Source organism: Varroa destructor, unplaced genomic scaffold (genome assembly GCF_002443255.2).
Source record: "Varroa destructor unplaced genomic scaffold, Vdes_3.0 BEIS01000001.1, whole genome shotgun sequence".
In the NCBI taxonomy this organism is placed as follows: domain Eukaryota; kingdom Metazoa; phylum Arthropoda; class Arachnida; order Mesostigmata; family Varroidae; genus Varroa; species Varroa destructor.
Window position 1 is genome coordinate 57,869,276 of NW_019211454.1, and position 21,429 is coordinate 57,890,704.

General features: G+C 43.2%; 1 protein-coding gene and 1 long non-coding RNA gene across 2 annotated transcripts in view; both read left to right on the forward strand.

Moving 5' to 3' along the window:
* Window positions 1–15,880, forward strand: part of LOC147758861 (uncharacterized) — a 44,640-nt gene extending 28,760 nt beyond the window's left edge. The window contains exon 4 of the long non-coding RNA XR_015319083.1: window positions 4,489–15,880. This is a non-coding gene — a long non-coding RNA (uncharacterized LOC147758861). The remainder of the gene's footprint in view (window positions 1–4,488) is intronic.
* The window catches only part of LOC111249814 (LIM domain transcription factor LMO4-like), a 126,037-nt gene that overhangs the window by 28,765 nt on the left and 75,843 nt on the right, over window positions 1–21,429 (forward strand). The window lies entirely within an intron of this gene.

Sequence of the window (21,429 nt, forward strand, 5' to 3'; positions counted from 1 at the left end):
GTGTCCGAGGCTTTAGAAGTTGTCTTTCGTGCTGCTAACAACAACAGAAGTAACAACATGGTTCAATAATGTTCAGTAGTAACGGATGAGGGAGCGACAGGTACTCGCATTCTGTGTGTATACATCGGGAGAAAAAACGCTATTAACAAAACAGCTTGTTCAAGAAGAAACAAGTATATAAGCAAATAAATAAATATGCGAGGGGAAAAATTTTGATCGGCAGATCGCATTAAAGAACCGCCCTTCCGTTAACATTCGCTCTGTGACCCGCCAAATTTTAAGCGTACACCTACATTCTAGGTGTACGCTTATGTATAGGTATATAATTTTTTTTAGAGACAGGATGTACGGAATTGCTAAAAGGAGAAGAAAGATTCGATCACGTCAGCAAATATAAGCACTTCTATGAATGAGACGGTGAACTGTTGTGCATTTTTTGTGAAGAGGGCTTAGGTATCGATGAAAGCTATCCTTTTTAGCATTAACTCTGCTTCGATAGAGAACTGGCATTGCCAGCCGTATTCGCTATAGGTGTATTATGTTTGTGCCGCATTGTAGATCCTGTCTGAGTACAGGGTCAATCCTTTGGATTCGAGTTAACTCGGGGTCTTGCTGTTTCCATTCGGTCTTGCACGCTCCTGGTAGACGGTTAGTATTTAACGCGTCTCCATTGCCTATTGGCCTATAATTCTTATGGTTATCGGGATCCGAGGCTGAACGGCACATTTGCCAAACTTATTGCCACGTCGTCGTGAAAAATTGCACTTACGCATCGCGTAGCAAATAAGTGTAACAGATGCATAAATATCCCCAAATGTGTAGCCAATCGCTGCCCATCTGCCTTCGTTGCACCTGCGCCCGCTGCTATATACAGCCGTGACGTCCTTCTTTTAGCCCGAATTCTATTTGCGTTCCACCTGCTACGGTACAGAGTGCTGCTTTGGCTTTTGCGTTCGCAGTATCCCGCGATGGAGCGATTTCTGTCCTCCCAGTTCTAGGGCTTCAAAGCTGTTTCACTTTAACTTATTCGTCTTTATAGCTGCGTATTGACCAAGTTAAGCCTATTTGAACTTCAGCGATTATCGTTTGAGAGTTTTTGGGATGCGAGTTCGGCAAGCAGCAGAGCTTTCGGAGACACCATACCCACAATTAGCGACCAATGAGCTACCTGTCGTGCAAGGGACAATAAGAGCCGAACAAACAAAAGGCACGATATGGCCAGAGTGGATCCGCCAATAACAGCTGCTACCAATATGGGTCTCGGAAGGTCTTGAGACAATCTGACAATTGATGAATTAGATTTGGTTAGTGACCAGTTTGTTTTTCAGAAATGTTTGTAGCCTGACGGTTTATCCGGAACGAGCGTCTACCCTGATACCTAGATCGACTTGTCAACCCATATATACATGTCGGAGCAGAGTGGTCCCAATGATTGAAAATTACGAGACTCCACCTGTGTCATTTGAGAAGGTTATCGCAGCGTCTGGGATCGCTGGTCTCCGACATGTTTAGAAAACTCCAACGAAAACTTACCGATATTTGCAATTATGTAGTTGCCGTACAGACATATCTGTTCGATCCATTTTATGCGGCGTCGCCTACACACAGATATTTTTTAAGTGCATCTACATATAGCTTATGGAACACTATCCGTACGCTAAAAACTATTTGCTCTTATCTTTATTCAATTTTATACCACTGAAAAATCCGACTGTTTCAGTAACATACGTCAGGTTCCAATTGACCAAGGAAAAACCACTACGGAATATGTAGACATCCATGGATCCTCCATATATATATACACACATATATACTGTAATTAGAGTTTGCCATTTTTTGTTCGGATCGTCGTCGTACAAAATAAGCCCAACAGATGTTGATGGTGGTCGCTGCGTCATTGGAGCCCAGCATATGGTCGGTAATATGCATTATGGCTGCGTCAAAACACGGTAAGCAAGAGGGCGAACCAGTCAGTATTACTTAAGCAGTCCACCATTAACTTTGCCCTCCTCCCGGTTATAATATTCATAGTAGCAAACAGAACAGTAACTAGAATTGAACGTATAATAAACACGATAAAACGCACCCTAATTACAAACAAACGCATATTGAAATATTACCATTGCTTCGATTTCTGTTAATCAAATATATAATATAGTACGGCTAGTTGGGCAATCTTATAGATTTTCGTTGCATACAACCTTGTCTGTCCGGGGCTGTTTTATCCCTGAACCCAGCTCGTCAAACTGGGTCTGGTCAATTTCCTTTAAATGTTGGCTAAGCGGTTGTTTATTTTGTTGTTGTGACAGCAGTCTGCTTCTCGCTGGCGGTGTATTTACCGCTAGCTTCCCGCGTTGCGGCCGCCAACGTTACTAACTCAGCAACCGCGCTCAGAATCGTGGACGCTATCATTAGCCAGTTTACTGACTCGCATCTACTACTAGAAAAACCGACTCAAGCACTACCTTTGTCAGTCAATGATAATAGGACGCTAATATGAAAATATAGTAAAAATTTGTATGGTCCATTTAATTATTCGAATGATGACTCTGTTCGCGTGTTTATCACATTGTGTTGTCTGCTTATAAGCGTCTTTGAATACTTGCAGACGCTCGAAGAATCTAGCGTTTCCGCCCAGACAAATTCCTTAGAAGTATAGAAGTTACACTGCGGCTAAGCAGAAGGCAAAAGGTGGCAAATTACTAGAGTTCTACTACAGCAGATTGTAGACAATCAAGACTAGAGTGAACGTCTTCTGAGGCACTGGTCATTTTCTTGAGAAAAGAGCAGACGAGGGAACGAATCGGTAAAGGCGAACCGAAAAAAATCAGAAAAAAAGACCGGCCAGAAGATAGGAGAAACGAAAACGAAGAGAGGAAGACCGAATGAACGAAAGGTAATTGCAAAAGAGGTCGGAGACGAGGATCAGACTAGGAAAAGCATTTCAAATCGTAACTGAATTCGGAAAAAATTAAGTTTAGCTTTCTTACAATGGTAAAGTAGCGCACGTGAGGAAACGACGGAGGCGGCTGAACAAAAGTAGGGAAAAGGTGGCGGAACCGGGAAAGGGGGCCAATGATAGCTGAGAGTGCTATGGTGGACTGTATTGAAAATTTCATAAATGCTGTCTGCTAGAGATAGGCTGCGTTATAGGGGCGGATAAGGCAAAACACTGGCGCGGTAGAGAGAGTAGTAGGCATAGTCAGTTGCGCTGTTATCCGGCTGGCCATTAGCAGCTACACGGAGAAAATTATTGAGTATAGACACTGAACCGAATCTACTATTGCCGTGCAGAGAGATAATAATGACAACGAAGTAGTTCGAAGTTACCTAAATCCTCGAAGTACGTCAAGCGGTCACAATAGTGCTAAGCTTTTGACTATAAGCACTCCATCATCTTACTACTGTTTCTTTATAACTCTATTCGATTATCACAAGTACAACAATTGCAACAATTATTGCTCGGTCGAATCATTAGGTCGGCGATTAACGACGCCTCGGCGTGGCCCATTCAGTATTGCCTACTAGTTGCTCTTGTGGGTCAGAATAGGGTTCAACTGCTGAAGCCACTCATTGACTATGACACGCGACGCAGCGGCCGTTCAGCGTTTCTGTTTGGTAAGCATTTTCGTTTCGTATAGTTCACACGCGCCCCACGCAGTGGGTTTCGGTTGAAAAATTCACAAAAACGTACTTCCTCTACTTACAATATGGAATGGTACAGGCGCCAACGAAAAATGGCTGATTTTGGCCGTAAATAAACGAAAACACTTAAATTCATCTAAGCATAATTTCCCTTCGATCGAAGCATTGTCTTAACCGCCATTAGTGGTACTGATAAGTGCACATCAGGGAACGGCATTGTGAGAAGTACTCCGCATTCGCACATTAGACTAGTATTGTTGGGATCAGCCGGTCGATGGCTAGCGCCATGCTTTCGTATATGATATGTTAACAAATAAATAAAGTTTATTTTGTAGTAAATAACAAAAGACTGCTAATACTCAACAGTCAAATTTCAATAGTAAGTAATATATCTCTGTTAAGTAAGTTTCTTGCACTGGATTTGTTCAGATACTTGAGTGTGTCAATCGTACATAGCAAAAGAACACTCAAAGCACTATTGACTCACACTATTCTAGCGTCCAGCACGACGATTGCAGCGCTTTCATATGTAAAACTCGTGGTATTTTTTTATCTTGTAGTACCCTGCTTGTTTGTTGGAGCAGAGCGCTCGTTACGTTTTATAAAACCGAAGTTGTTGTCATGTTTTTAGCCTGTACGATCTGTTCACTCTATTAACGAAAATCAATAACGCAAGCTGACCAAGCTAGTATCGTGTTCCATAATGTATGTGTCCTCTTCCGTTTATTGTTGATCATTAACTGAATTCATTATCATATTTTCCCTAAGCGCAAACATATCATAAGTAGGTTGTATCCCGGTATATGCATCTGCGTTTATATTTGCCAAAAAATGTATTTTCAGATTTCGTGCAATTCCCCACTGCTTGCGATAGAATGATGTCGTACTGCACATACGTCGTTGATGCGAGCGCCAGCGCCGTCGCCACTCGCTCAGTCTGTTAAAAGAGAGAAAAGAAAAAATTGGTAATCATCACAATTGGACAAGTAATTACATTACCCGCCTCCCGACACCGCCTTGGCTACCCCATCTGGGGTGTGTAGCTCTCTGCACGTCCGCATCGGTCGCTCAATCGGTCGGTCCTCGTGGAAAGTATTTATTGCAGCTGGGCTACATCAGCAGTCGCCGGTGGCGGTCATAGGGGGGTAGTACGGAGGAGTTTGCCAAGGAAAACTAGGGGTAGCGGCTTTCCAAGAGGGAGATTGGTAGGCAGCAGTCGTTGTAGTAGTATTGGCAGTCTCTGTGCCGCTGGAGGTGGTCTGCAATATAAGTATGCAGTATTATTGAAATGTTGGGGGCGCTATACAGAGATGTCTGGAGGATGTTGTTCTGGGACGGTTGCAACTCGGGATTGTGGAGTGGTGCGATTGTGAAGCAATATTAGAGAAAATGGGTAACGGCACTGGGATAAACGAAGGTTTGGCTGGCGGACCGACCGATGCGTCATGTGGTGCATTAGTGAATGGGCATTTTTATTACACAGGCTCATCAGCGGGACGCCGACGAGCAGTATTAAATGGGAGTCAATACCCTCTAGCACACTTTCCAACTAGAAACATGAATGTCACTCTCCGCTACCTACTCCGGGTATACCCTTTATCCGTGACCCTGTGCGAGCCGTGAGTCGACAGACAGCAAGGGTAAATGAGAGAATCGGAAAGGGGTAAGGCTCCTACAGCGAAGCTATATCACGGTTGGCGTTAACCAGCCGTGCTCCGGTCGTTCCCTCTGATTCCGTACAAAATCAACATCAAGGTTATAGTAATACAACAACAGCTGCTGCCCCTGTTGTTGTTTTGATAATAAAGAAACCAGAAAAGGAAGATAACTACGAGTAAGAAGGAAACGTATAACTCATTGTCCGTTTGTCGTGTAGCCGTGGCTTCGTGTGCGATTATCACAGCACTTCCCTCTACGACCTTAATTCGGACTGCCGGGGACTTCCGACCACTGCAAACTACAGCGCGATAATGGCCATTGTAATAGTCCATGTATCATTATATACCAGTAGAATTAATACTAATACCTACTGCTACTACTAGCACTTGTACACGTTACTAGTTCAATATTAGCGATGCTCTGGCTGGCAGCGTCGTGGAGCTTGCAATAAGTGCCAGATGGCTTCTCCCCCTAGCTAGTGGTCGTTTCGTGCTAACCCCTCTCCCCCTTCCCACTCGGACCCAGCCAGCTAGCTAGCTGACTAGCTAAAACAGCGAAGCCGAATCGCTGAAGGCGGACCTCCCCAAATGTTGAGGGGGTGTGCACAGATGAATGAACATCACGCGATTTGAGACCGTGGTTGCGGCAGCGACTCGAGTGCGACTTGTATACGAGGCGGCCCGACGCCTAACTCACCAGATAACGAACGGGGTCTGCCGAACGCCACACAGAAACCCACAGATCTTTGTGCACACAGACACACCTGAAATCCGTGGTATATAAAGGATAAGTGGAAGTGGCTGGAGAATGGCTACTGTTCATTTCGTTGTTGTCGTAGTCAATCTATGTTATTTATTTAGCATTGAGAGAGCAGTAATTGAGCAGTTCCCGTGCTCCACAACCTTTTCTATCCGTGCAAAAGAGCCTCGATCGTTCTCCAGCCAGACGATGAGGATGATGACACAATCTCTTCACTCGGCTGAAAAAGGCTGGGGCAACCACGATCGCGATGGAGGCAAAACGCGGACTTACTGTAATTTATTTGCAAAAACAAAGTAGCGCCATTATTGCTATTCTTATTATTATTATTATTATTATATACTGTTAACTTTCACTAGCGAATAGTCGTATGGAAAATAGTGGCACGGGATTTGTACGAGAACAAATGTTTGTTCATCGAAAACCTACAAATAATACATCTGCTGATGATGATGATGGTTCTTGTTAGAAATTGTAGGGAAAACAAAAAGAAAGTTATTCACTCGAGAAATATGACGTTTGTTAGAGGCTTTACAGCCAGCCTTTTGTTTACTGCATATAGTAAAATATCATACAAAGGCGTTATAACGTAGCTACATAGGTTTGCTGAATCGCGATATCAACTGTTGTTTTTATCTGTGCTAAGGTCATCTGTCAGTTTTTCATCGCATACGGACTGCCAGCCTACGAACTACTCTCCTTAATTCAACCAATTCAGTTATTGCACTTAAGAGCATCTGTATTAAAAACGGGCAGCAGAAGCCATTATAAACAAACGACTGCTCGAAAATAGGAAAACACAGAGCATTGTGTCTTTGTTGGATCAGAAAGAACCTTTTTGTCTATCCATCTCCCGTTAGGTTCTGTGCTGTGAAATTATGACGAAATATCACTCAGACGTGTGCACCATTTACGTACTCCTTATTTATAGTTGGGTCATCTTTCTGGTCTATTCAGGAATAATGATACAACTTAACCCAGTATCTGATAGTTCGACTTCTCACTTAGAAGGTTAATTATCTCAACGGGATCCGCTGCACTCAACTTAACCCATTCGTTCACGCCGATTCTGTAGACTGCCGGCATAGACGGCAGGATCAACTAATCCAATCGAATTCGCCATTATAATCATGGTCATCATTTCGTAGACATGTCTGTGGCGTGTGAATGATTTGAAAAACAGTTGGTCGTCGTTTACCTGATTTCTCGCTCCGTGTTTCTCCGGGCGCGAACCGATCGACCAATCATTGGACCGCACTATTTCATCGATACGGAAGCCCATCTCCCTACGTTCTCTCTCGCTCTCTCACACCCGACCTCTCACCCTCTCTTCTATGTCCCCGTTCAGCTGGCGGTGAACAGCGGAGCTCCGAGCACAGATCGAACCCTGAAGGGAGAGGCCTCCCACAGAGGCTATGAATGAATGCATCCACTATATTAGCCCATTTTCCTAGTTCTGTCAGCGCTACATGACAAAGTCGATAGGCGTCTGAAGACGTACTCATTGAAATAAGTTCTTATAATAACAATTACGTACGCCGATAGCAAAGGTGTACGAGATCGACGAATATAGTGATTGCAGCAGTAACGAGAATAATTGTGAGATCGATGGGACCAAGTAGATTTCAGATCACGCTCCCGATTTCCCTTTTGTCTTTTGACCACTTTGTAGCTCAGTCAGCAGCGATTGTTAGATGGATCGTGACTGCATGGCACTATATGCTTGTATGTTTGTCCACTGTAAACAGGAAAAGGCTACTGAATGGAAAGTCAGCACTAGGCAGATCTCGCTTGCGTATATGATCTGAAAGTGATTACAAGAGATAGGGCGACGAAGGCGACAGTATGGCCAGCGTGTTCGAGGGACAGACTTGTAGGGCTGGATGTTCAGAGACTGAGGCCGTCCACTTGTACGTTTTCTTAGCGAGAGTCACATAATCCAAGTCGGTTGTGCAGTGTGTAGCTAGTACCGCACCTTGCGCCTTTTGACTGCAATTGCTTGCAATTACAAACCGGGATAAGTTCCCGCTGATATGTAACCAAAGAAGCAGCGTGAACTCCTGACGAGCGTTCGTGGCCCCCATTGAGCTAGTTGAAGCGACTTAGTTCCTCATGAGTGTCAACTATGAGTAACGCGAAAGAAAAACAGTAGTAGCAGGTATGATGGCGAATAAATTTGGGAGCTGATTTAGAATTCTAGTGCGTCCTTAATAACAGTACCTGCTGAGAGTTAGTGAGGCGTCGCACGCGAGCAGAAGCGAAATAGAGAGGGGAAGATCAGCGACACTTTTCGGTCAAGACCTACAGGCTAATAATAATCGTCTTCTAAGTTGACTGTGATTGCGCAATTATACTGGATTTCATTAGACAGACGTCGAGTGCTTCCTCTTTTGAAGGAAGCGCATTTTATGTTGTGACATTAACGAGTTCAAGTCCAATAGTTCTGTAATACATAACACTGACGATTTTCTGCCAGTCTGAGACGGTCCAGATTTCTGCCAGCGATGAGGTCTCTTTTCTTAGCATTCAGTTGATACTTTGTTGGTTGCTTCTCATCGAATCCGGAGAAAGTGTACGCTTTCTTGTGGGTAACTAATATGTAGTTTTTCGTCTTCGTTTACGCCCCCAATGTATTCTGCTTTTCTTTAGAATAGTCGCTCTTTCCGGCCTCATGGATTGATCCGCTCATAGGAAAGTCGTGCAGAAGCTTGCCAATTAGCGCGTGAACCGATCTTCTGTATGATCTCAGACGAGCAAGGATTTGTTGAACAGCACTGTATGATGACAGCCATGAACAATTCAACATTCAGGTTTCTAGGGCGAACACAACTAATTAGTAGTTTCTGAAAAGAAGTTTCTTTTTCTAATCAGTCTCGCTTATTTCTTTAGCTGGCCGTACAAGTAGCTGCGTTCAATGGCCATTTGGCGACTGTGCGGTCTTTGTGGCCCAGTGCTGAAGGTGACACCCTCTGCTTTTGCTAAGTACGAACTTTGCATCGAGTACCGGTGAAGCGCCTTCAGTTAACTGACCTCATCGTACACAACTCGCATACCTACAATAGTTGAGGCCGGGATAGCAGCGCCATCTTGCGGCACAAGGTGCCTCACTGCGCGACATTACAAGGGCGCAAGGTGCTAAGTAGATGGCCCTATACACTGACTGGACGCACTAGTCAGGTAAAGTGAAGGTTTTTAGTGGTTGGCAAAGAATGCCCTCGCCCGCGCTCCCATACTCCAAAACCCTTCTATTTCTACCCTTGTGTACCCGTTTGTAGTCTACCGTAATATGTATGTGCGTACAGCAGGAGCTCTCGTTAATCCAGCCTCGATGGCCGTCGTCAACATTCACCATTTTGAGAAGTTAACAAAGGCGCGCGAGAAAGGTTCTGCCGCCTGGGTTTGCTCATTCGAAACATGCAGCGGTCGACTCCAGGGCAGGGGGCCTAGTCAGGAGAGGACTCCCGCCGCGCTCACCAGATGCTTCGTCTGCCGGCAAGCCGAACCAATGCGGTTCGGTTCGTCCGCTCCTGGGCTGTTGGCTACGCTGGACTTCTTGCGGCTGGGCTGATGTTGGGTCGCTCAGTAACTGTGTTGTTCGTTGTTTCGGATGGTTCTAGCCGTAGCTATGGTGTTTAGTATACTTGAAAAGTCCTGTGGTTGGGTCGCTATCGCCACCATTCTAGCAGCATTCATTCGTCTGTTGTCGTGGTAATTGCATTCAAGTGGCTGAACGCTTAGCAAAAATTCAAATTTCCCGCCGCCAACTGGATTTTGAAGCGAATGGCGCGCGAATTACATAAAACGTGAACAAAAGATGCAAGTTTAAACATACTTTTAACGTGAATTTCTATACTATAAATACATGTTCTCTAAGCAAAGTTGATCGCAATGAATGTGTCGCCGATGGAACAATAGTCGCAAGCACATGACTGACTTGGTTACCATAGGTACATTAATTAATAAGGCCAGATAGCATTGGCTAAGTTTCATTGATATGCTTTTTCTCTACTAGCTCTAAGGGAGGAAATGCCTTCCTAAATTAAAAAAATATTGGGATTCTCGATCTTGTCAGACATTGGTAAAATAAGTGGCATGTACTTTGATGGATAACCCTCGAGTTAACTAGTTTTTTGCGGGCTAGTACGGGCTGGGTGGTTAATGCACTGCTACGCTAGCAGTGAACATGCGGTCATCGCAGGAGCAAATTTTAGTATTGGTAAATGGTTACGAAAGCATATATTATAGGCATGTTAGAGAAAACCCCAAACCTAACCCTAAATAAACTGTCAAGATTTACAGACCGGATAGTGAACAACCAATAGAAAGACACATGACATATTTCACATCGGGGATGGCACTTTATAATGTAAGCTCGCCTTTAGTGAATTTCGTGAGGGGACTAAAATGAGCTTGGTTATGCAGTGGACGCTTTTTCAAGCTATCTTCGTAGTAATACTTTACGGCCCAGATCTGGGTTAATTCAATTTAGGGCGAATGAAAAATAAAAAAATCTGGCGTAAGGAAAAAAAAAGATTGCCGCGTCTCGACGCCGTAGATTTGGCGCCCACATGGAGTCTTGATATCAGTTATCTAGAACAAATTAAATTAGCCACTCCCATAACAAGTTGGCTCAATTTATGAAATCATTCTAATAAATTTAGATATGAGACAATCAGAGCTATATCAAGTGTATGAATTTTTAATAGATATGAGACAATCAGAGCTATATCAAGTGTATGAATTTTTAATAGATATGATACAAAGCTATGTCGATAAATGTTTTTTGTCTGTTCATGAGGCTGCTCTTAGCTGCCTAGAAACCAATAAACATGAAGTAGTATCAACCAAGTTACCTTTTATTACTGTTAAGCGGCAAAAGGACTAGTACTGCGTTGATATAAATAGACAGAGTATAACCTTCTATCATGCAATGCATGACCACTAAGATAAAAATTGCTGCTGGAAAAACGCGAAAACCAACAGTAGAACGTCATCTTTGTAACAACTGAATATAATGTCAATACAGTCTTGATGTACGCTATGTGCAGATGTCAAGGACTTATCAATAAATGAATACAATTAATGGTGTTTTCTCTAGTGTCTGTCGATAGATTTCCGTCTGTGTATGTTCGTGTGTGCGTCTGCGTGTGACCACCTGCCAGTAGACAGAAGAGCATGTCCTTATAATGTCCGTGATGTGGTAAAAATATACCGTCATTCGTACGACTATTTAATAAAGATTAGTACACAAAGCAAAGGAAAGAAAAGGTGGAATTCACTGCTGTGAAATTTTTTCCCTTCGCCGAGCCTTTTCATTGTATGCGTGCGAGTTAGCTGGTGAACTCTTCGATGGCAGTCGTGATCACCATGCATCCGATGTGGGCCTGTGCCCACGCTGCCCTATGTACGCAGGCAAGCTGCTGGTTTGCTGCCCGGACCGCTGCAACCAATGTCGCTTTGGCAGGCTACTGGTGCCTCTCGACTGTTAACCGCCCCGTTACCGTCGATGCTGACAGTGCAGTCTATGGCCTACATCTAGCTGTGGTCCACTACTTTTGCCTAAGAGGCCAAAAGACAACGTGATGGGGGATGGGGGGTGTAGAGAAGATGGGAGAACCAGAGAAAATTATAGAGCAAGCAATATCTGCGAAAAGAATAGACAGACACACAAATATTCATGCTTTACTTTGTGCACATATAAGCTGTAAAGCACGCGGGAACAAAAAAAAAAACTATGTATCGTAACAGCGTAAAAACAGGAGCACAAAGCTTTCGTAGTGACATGAGAAAACTGAAATATGCAGAATCAGCAACATCGTACAGCGCGCGGGTCATAGTTGTTGGGTCGTCTAGCAGACGACAGACACAGTAGCTCAGGCCATTCGTAACTTGCAGTCTCAGTAACAATAATAATGGTCGTTGCGCCAGTGGTTACGATGTGACTGAATTTTGCCGCTAGTTTTGCTAAAACCGCTGCTATTTTAAATTGGCGCGCAACGGCCGCTGTACACCGCAGTATCGCCCCGTTGTCCACCAATTATTTTCCCCGTGTTGCCTATGCCATCGGTTGATCGGAGATGTTGTCACCTTTATCGAATGAGTCGAGCTGGTTAGTCATGGCAGCATGGTAGAAGTAGAATCTAAGTAAAAACGTTTGCAGGGCCCACATGTTTGAGGCTTGTATGTTGTCGTTACCATACTTCTCGGCACTAATGGAAGCTTGCACGGTCGTAGCAAGGGAAACAACATCGGCGCGTTTACGTTTAACCCTTACAACGACTCGTTAATTCTCGTACGTTTATATATAGATTTGGTTTCATCTATAGATTATATAGATGAGATACTAATCCTATACTGTAGTTGTAGTAGCATACGTCAATGAAAATGTTGAATGCTAATTGAACTAAGAGCAATGATTGACTTTGGGTGGACTTGTTTTTTCGTTGGCTTTTTCGGTACTTCCAAATAAACTACCTGAATATCTATTTTCAAACATAACCTTAGTTTCCAACTTGGTGCCTGTTTTTGAATGTCATGTATATGTCATTGCCTCTACTGGTAGATGTCAGCTCTGAACTGGGTGTTTCTTTAGTTAACACACACCTGTCCTTGTATATGTGCTTGGTTTGAACCAGCTCCCCCTGGCTTTGTCTGTATTAAGCTTTTATGCAGTTTCTACTCTATATGTATAGTTTGGTGTCGGATAAGAGGAAACGGTCGTTCAGCTTTTAGCTATTTCCGAATATGTGAAGACGAATATATATATATATATATATATATATATATATATATATATAGATAATGACTGCTATAGCTAATTGAATAGCGCTTGCTACAGCTGACTGATACGACGAAACGTTTCTATTGAATGTACAACCTGGCAAACAATTAACGCTGTTAACTATCGGTCACACCAGTAAATGACACCAGTAACAATAGTCTCTATAAATTATCGAAGAAGATTATGACTTCTGTTAATTTTCGTTAATTCATTTTGCCACTCGCTCGTATAAAAGCGTTTGCTTATTAGCTATGCCTGGTGCCATTCGCCACCGACACGCACGAACAACGAACCGCGCGGAGTGACTCCTCTCTCCCGTTGTTCGATTCTTATTGTGCACGACAAAGACCATGTGGTAGTCGAGGACCCACTGGCGCGCAGCGATACGAACCCTACGAAATATACATTCATTACTGTACAATGTTCGCTGTAACAGGGGGTACAGCACCAGTAACGCGGAACCTAGGCGAGTCCGATAGGATCGAGAGACTGGAGCAAGATGAGCATCAAAAGTAATGTTAAAGGCAAAAAATTTAGATAATTCACATTAACGGGCGACAGCCGGCTGGCGATTGACTATCACGCCATTATCACGACTCCCACCGACGCTCCGGAACAGTGATAGCAAGAGAGATTGGCCACAGCTATCGCGAGCTTCAGCTATTAGCTTCGAAATGGCGCTGACGAAATGGTGCCAATGCTTACAGCGCAAAGGGGGAGACATTCAAAGAAAGCGACAACGACACAAGGGGTACCTATCCAAAATTATTCTATTTACGTTTATGAGCGCTGCTACGTAGTTTTTAGTGGGTGTGCAGGTGTGGGTTTGCGTATTTTACTCGGTTAATTTCCTCTCCCGTCGAATTCGGCCTGGCCCGGATGACACGCGGGGAAAATAGCTTGGCCATGCGAGATTCTGGGGTAACGGGAAAGAGGACATCAAGTGGTGAGGGTAGACCCATGTCGAGCCATAGCAGAGAGAAGACAATGACAGAGTGCTTCAAGGAATATAAAGGGGGAAGGAAGATTGTAGCGACAGCGGCATGGCACGTTCGTGCCACACTATATGACACTTAGCCCCACGTTTCTACGTGGTTGTCTGTCTTTGCTGCTGTTACTGCTGACGCTGTTATTGCGCTCCACTAGTTCTGTTGTTTTGGGTTGGATTGCTATTTCGTCTGCGTCCCCGTCGCCGTCACCGCCACTGCTACCGGATCGTCTGCTACGACAAGAGCGCCGTCCGCGGCAACAGCCACAACAACACACGGTATCGTACGAAACCAACTTCGACACGTCTGTTCGTAATTCAACCGGCTTGCTGCGCCGACATCGTTTCGACGCTAGTGTAAACCGGCCGCCATCACCGCTAGCAGCATATGAAAGGACAGGACGGCGACGACGACGATGATGACAACGGCGCTCACGATGGTTGCCAGTTCAGAGGAGGACTCGAATACAGTTTTGTTAGTGGTGCTTCTACTGCTCGAAGAGGAAAGCACCGTGTATAGGCCGAGAAACGGGCTTACAAACCCGTGGCACACGCCCGCCATAGGCCTGTACCGGTCGTCGTCATAGAACAACAGCCGCACCAAGAGAAAGTAGAAGACGCATAGCCTTTACGGGGCCGGGCGCGGACCGGGAGGAGAACGACAGAAAAGCAAGAAAACTCATTATTTCAACAGAGAAGACGATTTGCTCTCATTACAATGATGGAAATGACGGCTGAAAGAACGGGACAGCGGCACAAGTAGATGGAGGAAAATCAAAGAAAAAAACACAGAAGCAGGGAAAAAAACAACAGAAAAACGAATAAGTAACGAATAGAAAGCGAAAAAGGATAAATCTGATTTGTACCCAAGAAAAAAGGCTTTACCCGCTTAGTCATTTATTGCATCTGACTGTTCTTTTTTTTTCGAGAGGAAGAAATATATCCGTTGTTATGGTGACAGTGACATATGTTAATAAGCAAAAAGGAAGCGTTCTGTCTTGATTAAATATGTTAGATTATTAGTCTACAAGAATTTCGAGATTAATTGATTCTATTTATTTGGACTGAGAGCAGCCAACCATAACACACGCCACGACAAGTCTCAAAGAGAAATTAAGTAACCGTTAAAAGTAGAACGGATTGCGCAAACGTCTCGAACGAGATTAACATATTGGGAACTGATAAAGGGTAACATGCCGAGGGAAAAATATAGGTAACGCACCATCTGGTAGAGTGTGTGATAACAATTGAAGATATCTAATACTGAAACAACTCCTTTAAAAGATCCGTGGTAGAGACATATTATATGCGATAAGAGTGTTGCAAAATTAAATTCGAGTTGTTTTTACGAAAACATTATTACCTTAATTATTACTTAATTTATACCAAATCGCGTGGTGATACAGCCCGAAATACCAGAATGTTCCTATTTCGCATATGGAAATACACAACCATAAAATGCTATCGACATGAACAAGATGTTTGAAAATCAGACTCTCAAAATATTAAATATTAAAATATAAAATATTAAAGAGTTAAATAAACTGAATTTCGAAGTGAAAAAAGAATATAAGCCAAGTCGACCGATGCTAACATCTGTTAGCTTGAATCCCTCCTCAAATGACCCTATACAGGTGTCTAGCCGCTTTGTCGACGCCCATAGCGTTCAATACGTACGTCACGATACGTACTACGTTTCCTGCTTCTCCGTCCGTTTCTATGACCGTTACAAAATAGAAGTGTGCGAAAAAGCAAGGGACCAGGAAAATTTCAGTCAATTAATTTGATCACCCGAATTTCTTTATGGACTAGTCATTTGCCTTCTTATTTTTGTCTTTATTTGCAATGTTTGCTTTTTTTTATTCTCAGAATGATATCTTTGCCTTTTCCTTTACACTTTCTAACGAAACATCCCTCTCGGCTTCTTCCATAAATTATATAGACAGGCCATTCGTTTTTCCTCTCCGATCGACCTGGCATCCCCATCCCGTCTCGCTGCTCTATACTAAACTATGTACAAATGAAAACGATTGTTATTATAATCTCTGTATTATTATTATTATTACTAGGGCTACCACTGCCGTTATCATTCTTATTGCCGTTATTATGGTAACATATACTTATGTGTTACCATGGTATACAAATATGTGTATATATATATTCTCTAGTGGGTGCAATGTGCCTGTCGACGTTGGTTGTAGACGTACCAGAAATGGAGGCGTCGTCTATCGACACAAACAAGGCTAGACTCGCAGTTACGGCTAGACAGACGACCAGCTTCTCTTTTCCATGGAAGGTTCGAGGCGCTGTTGTGGGCACTGCCACATGAGCTATCAGAATCGTCCTCGGCTGATCTTTAGTTTGATAACAATGCAGGGCTCCCCTTCTTGGCTTTTACACCTCTACACGCAGGCAGGCCGGCAGACAGAGAAGTGGTTCCCTTCGTATATAACATAAGTGTTTAGCGATCATATTAGATTGTAGGTAATTCAAGGACCGTCAATGTGCGCAGCATACCTAAACTATCGAATTCGGCATTAACCAGGTTTGTTTCACAGTCTAGCTTCAATGGTCATTTCTTACCGTTGCGGCCTGGCTTTCAGGACCCGCATAACCTGTATAGGTTAAGGCAGAACAAGTTGAACTTATTGCTGTGCGCAAGATAACCGATATTATTATTGAACGCTACGGTGTGAGTATATACGTATACGTAAAATGACAACGACACGTTATTACATAGTGCGATACGGTTAGTATATATAGTAGTAAATATAGATGACTGTATAATGATTTAATAAGGCCTAAACGTTCCTACAAATTCCCTTCAAACTTGAGAAAACAGTTGAGAACATCACACTGATTCGTTTTAGCCCCGTGACGAGTTTTTTTTCTTTGAATAGGTAATCAGAGCCAGTGCTAGATATGCCGAACGGACCAGATTGCTGCTGGCGATATTGCAACATGCCTGACGAATCGGCTTGGGTGCAACTCGGCAGTTAGTATGGTAAAATGAAAAAAAAATTGATCCTATCATCATTGGCCCATTTTCTTAGTATCGTTTCTACCTCTCACAAGGCTTCAAGCGTTCTATAGTCGTTCTGCTGTATAATCAAGTAGAAGTTATTACTGTAAAGTATTATATTGAGGTCGTTGTTAAGGTGGCTTTCGCTGCTATCTGCTCTGTCGTCGTCGTCGTCATCGCCGCCGCCGCCGCCGTCGCTGTCGCCATCGTCACTCTTTTTTTAAATTATGTTTCGTTTCTGTAATTGGGACAACTCCTACTACTACTACTGCTGCTGCTAACGCAGAAAGAGAATAAAAGAAAGAAAGGACTGAGCGGGGAAATCGATTAAACACGTTATTGTCAGTGTAGTGGAAAGCAACATGTGGGTATTTACGCTAATTACTTACAGCTAGAACCAGTATACTATAGCAATAATTACTTGTTTTTATATGGGTGCAAGTTTGCCTAGTGTTTCGCTAATGTTCGTTTAAGTTACGCTGATGGCAGTGGAACTGACGGTGGCCACGCTAGTCTTGGTGCAGGTCGTTGTCATGCAAATACGGGTATCATCAGAGCATAGCAGTATCCCCGAAGACTTGCAAAATACTTATATGTTTATTTCCGTATGTCTGCATTGTTGTTTACACATGTAGGATAGGACATTCCACAATTTAGCAATTGAAGTCATTATGTCGCTGTATCAAATTGTCGAGTAGCATTACGGCCGCCCTTGTTGATGCCACATGCGTTTGTGCTAGAAACTGAAGATAGTATCCTCAATTTCTATAATATGGTATAGTAAACTCTGTTACTTAGGCAGAAAACAAACAAATATATTTAAAACTAAACATTTATGCAGGCATTTAAATATATTATGTGCGTCAGTTTTTGTTTTTACTATTTGTGTATGTCTGCATGTCGAATTTAATATCTGTGTAGACTCAAAGGTAGGGAACGCTTGCATTCTTAAGCTTCTGCTATTTTAGTATAATGCAGATAGAGGTACGTTGTGCTATAGTATTATGCTAAAGGAGTTAGGGAACCTAAAACACTATAACGTAATAGCATTTTGGCCCTGTTGCTAGGGATTAGGAGTTTATCATCAACAGCCCAAATTTACTGTTATCACAATGAGACCTACACAAAATCCGAGACACGAGAGTCCCGCAGCAACTTAATTATGTTACCGTCGTCAAGTACTCGACTTGTTTAACTTCTGCTTCCTGATCGTCATCACCATCTTTTGTTGTTATCGAGTGAAGTGCGTCGAATCGTTTGTTGTCCCTGTCTTTGCGGTCCGTGATAGCTTTATGACTACAATGTCGACATGTGTGCGTATGTGAAGGTAGTGTCTTACCGCCGTAGGTATTGTTATATCACCCATGCATATATCTAAGGCAACGCTTAATGGTAGTACCCGAATTTATTATTATACATGCATAGACGCCTGAAATTGGGCTGTGACAATACTCAAGTTTATCCATTTAGTTCAAAGCAAACCTAAGTACAACACTGCTATACAAAGCGTGGCGAGACGTTCTCCAGTCGTGTTTTGCCGTTATTTGCTTGCAGTGGACCTCTGAGATTGTCTGTACACTATAATTCAATGACACATCGGTGTGCATGCACATTGGCAAATTATTAGCGTCGTTTATTTAGCCTTGTTCACCTCATCTGGCCTTCTTTTGCCTTCTGCCATTTCGTTACCTTACTTCCGAGCGACAACCGTTCGCCGCCCACCCGCTCTTCTCTTTGTCGGCGTTTCCCTTTATTGTCCGCTGGTTCAAGTCGCTTTTTTGCGGTGTTGCCGCTGTTGCTGTTATTGTATTGTATGTTGTTGCCGTTCGGTTTCGTCGCTCGCTTATCCGTCTCCTGAGCGTTTACTAGTTAGCTGTTGGTGTTGTTGTCATCGTTGTTGATGCTGGTTGTTGTTGTACTGCCAGCACCGACGGCGTCTCCGACTAGCGGCAGTAGCAGCGGCAGTTTAGTGACCCAGAAGTGGGTCGTTAACTTGTCTTCGACCTGTTCAGCTGCTGCTGTAACTGCGGAGCTAGAGGCAGCGACCACGCTGCTGCCGCTGTTACCATCTCTACTGGGATGGCTGTAGCTGATGGCAGTGTTTTGTCGCTTACGGCAGAACAGACAACTAGAGCTAGCTAATGGTCGCGCGTCTGAAGTTCGCTTATTCTATAAAAAGGGATGTATTGTCCGTTGAGCGGGGGGTTCGCTCTCACGGTATATGTTTGTGCCACGACACTCTTAAGAGCGGAATATTTCGAGAGAGAGTTTAGAGAAGGGTTGGAAATGAATGGTGCGGTTTATTGAAGACTAAACGTTGGAAAGGGGTGCCGAAGGTTGCCGGAAGAGGTGAATTATGTGCCAACAGGGGGAAAGCTTGAAGAAATAGAACGAGCCTAATATAATAAATTTGGACAGAAAAAAGAAGAGATCGTGCGAGTGCTATCGTCTAGTGAATACTTTGATAGATTTTAGTTCGGTGATTGGTTCTTGTTGACCTAATGACAATTATGAAAAAGCCAGTCTTATGTACTGGCCACTTCCAAAAAGAGCTGTGTCTCGAAGTTAACAATATAACTTAGGATAAATAAGCAAAATCGGGATTTTAGTAAATTAACGCAACTAATGTGCAGGACAACGTCTAATCACTAGCAAGTTATTTAAAGTTTCGTTCATTCGTTATGCCCGGGCCCTGGATACATTTTTCACTTATCCAGTAGGGCAAGATAGTTCAACCGATGTGGTAGGGTTCAATTGGCATGGTTGTATGCTTGTCTATGTACGTACTTTTAGTATCGTATTCGACCCAACATCGGTTCTTGCTAACCCATTTCGTCATTTGATCGTAAGTTACGTAAACTACGAGCCGTTTAACGTTGGCGTCTCAAGCTTGAAGCCTCTACGAGCCTCCTCCATGCCGCCGCTCGCGAAGCGATCCGCCTTTAGTTGAATAACAACCGTGGAACCACAAGTTAACTAACGATTTGCCGGACTTGATCGCATCCAAGCGGATGGACGCAGCGACAAAGCAGCGGCGGACACTTCTGTCTGTTGATACAGTGTTGTTTATAATAGTGTTTTTGCAACAGCTACAATAATTCATAGTTTAACTATTCGAAACCCGTGATAGAGATTGGTGGCCGTGTAGATTTGAACGAGAAGCGAATCATCGACAAGGTCTACGAATGGCATCAAAAGCCAAACGCGCTTATTGTTACCATCGGTCCTGTTGAAGCTGTTGGACGGCGTCAACGATATTAGCGGAAGCGATGTACTGCTGTTTACATGTTGTTCAACAGCCAAGCTACATGCGTAGTACTGCATGCATGTTTGAATCATCAGTATACAAATAACTAAATGAAGTAGATGTGACGGGCTAGGTAGAATATAATGACTTGTAAGAGTTCTTCGATTAGGTACATGTGTTTGTGAGTAGGAAAGTCTTATTCAGAGAAATCAAGGCGGGACAATAGCAGAAAAAGGAAGAAAAAATTAAAAAAAAAAAGTACCTGAGTGGAGTGGTGCAAGATTAACAATCAGCTCGGCTGCGCAATTAAATTGTGGGTGATTTACGATCATGCTTAGTTTCAACCTGCATCATTAAACGGGATTCTTTATGTTTATTTGAATGGGCAAATAAACATCCGAGCATCTGATGAAAGTAAATAGCGTAGCAAGGTTGTAGCAGAACAAATAAGAGCGGCCCGAGCAAAATAAATTCGTGCTAAGATACAGGACGTAGAATCTAGGTCTAAATAGGCCAAGCAACAGTAGAGTAAAATTATGGTAGAAGAAGTCATAGATTCAACCGTAAACATAGCTAGCATTAGGTACGGTACAAGCATACTTTTCTGATCCTCTGCCCCCTTCCTTATAATCTTTATCCGCCCAAAACGGGTTCGTGATTATTTCGACGGCCGAACGATCATATAATTAGGATTGGGATAGCACTGCTCCGTAATTAGCCCTACAGTACAATCAACGAGTTCTATGTGCGTAACATAATACGTATATCCTGTGACCGTAACGATAGTCGAAGACTAAATTATGAGATTTTTGAGCTACCACGCACGCATAGATCGAACTCATTTAACTTAATTATTATATATGTAATAGTAAACGTGGAGAGAGGCGGGTCGCCGGTGTTACATTAGCGCTAAAAACACATTACGAAAAGCAACATTAATAAAAGAAACAATGGGATATATTTTTCTTGCTAATAATTGTGATTGTAAGCGGCCAACCGCACAAACACTTTATTGATTTCAACAGGCTGTTAACATTATAGGGTAGGTATTTTTTGCCAGGGCGAAAGCATGTAGAATACGCGGTAAGCAGAGTGCGTACGACGAGGTGATGGCGGTGGCGTTGTCCTACGGTCGTGACTTTGTTCCGAAGTATATTATGGACAATTTATTTTTCCGTGGATGCTGCTGTTCTCAGCTGTTCAATCCCTTGCCATTCATCCATTGCTCCGTCCCTGATTTTCTTTCATCGTCGTCCCGCTCTTCCGATTTCTCCGGGATCATTACTTGCCATTAGAGACAATTACAGCTCAGAAGCCTTTCGTATCTT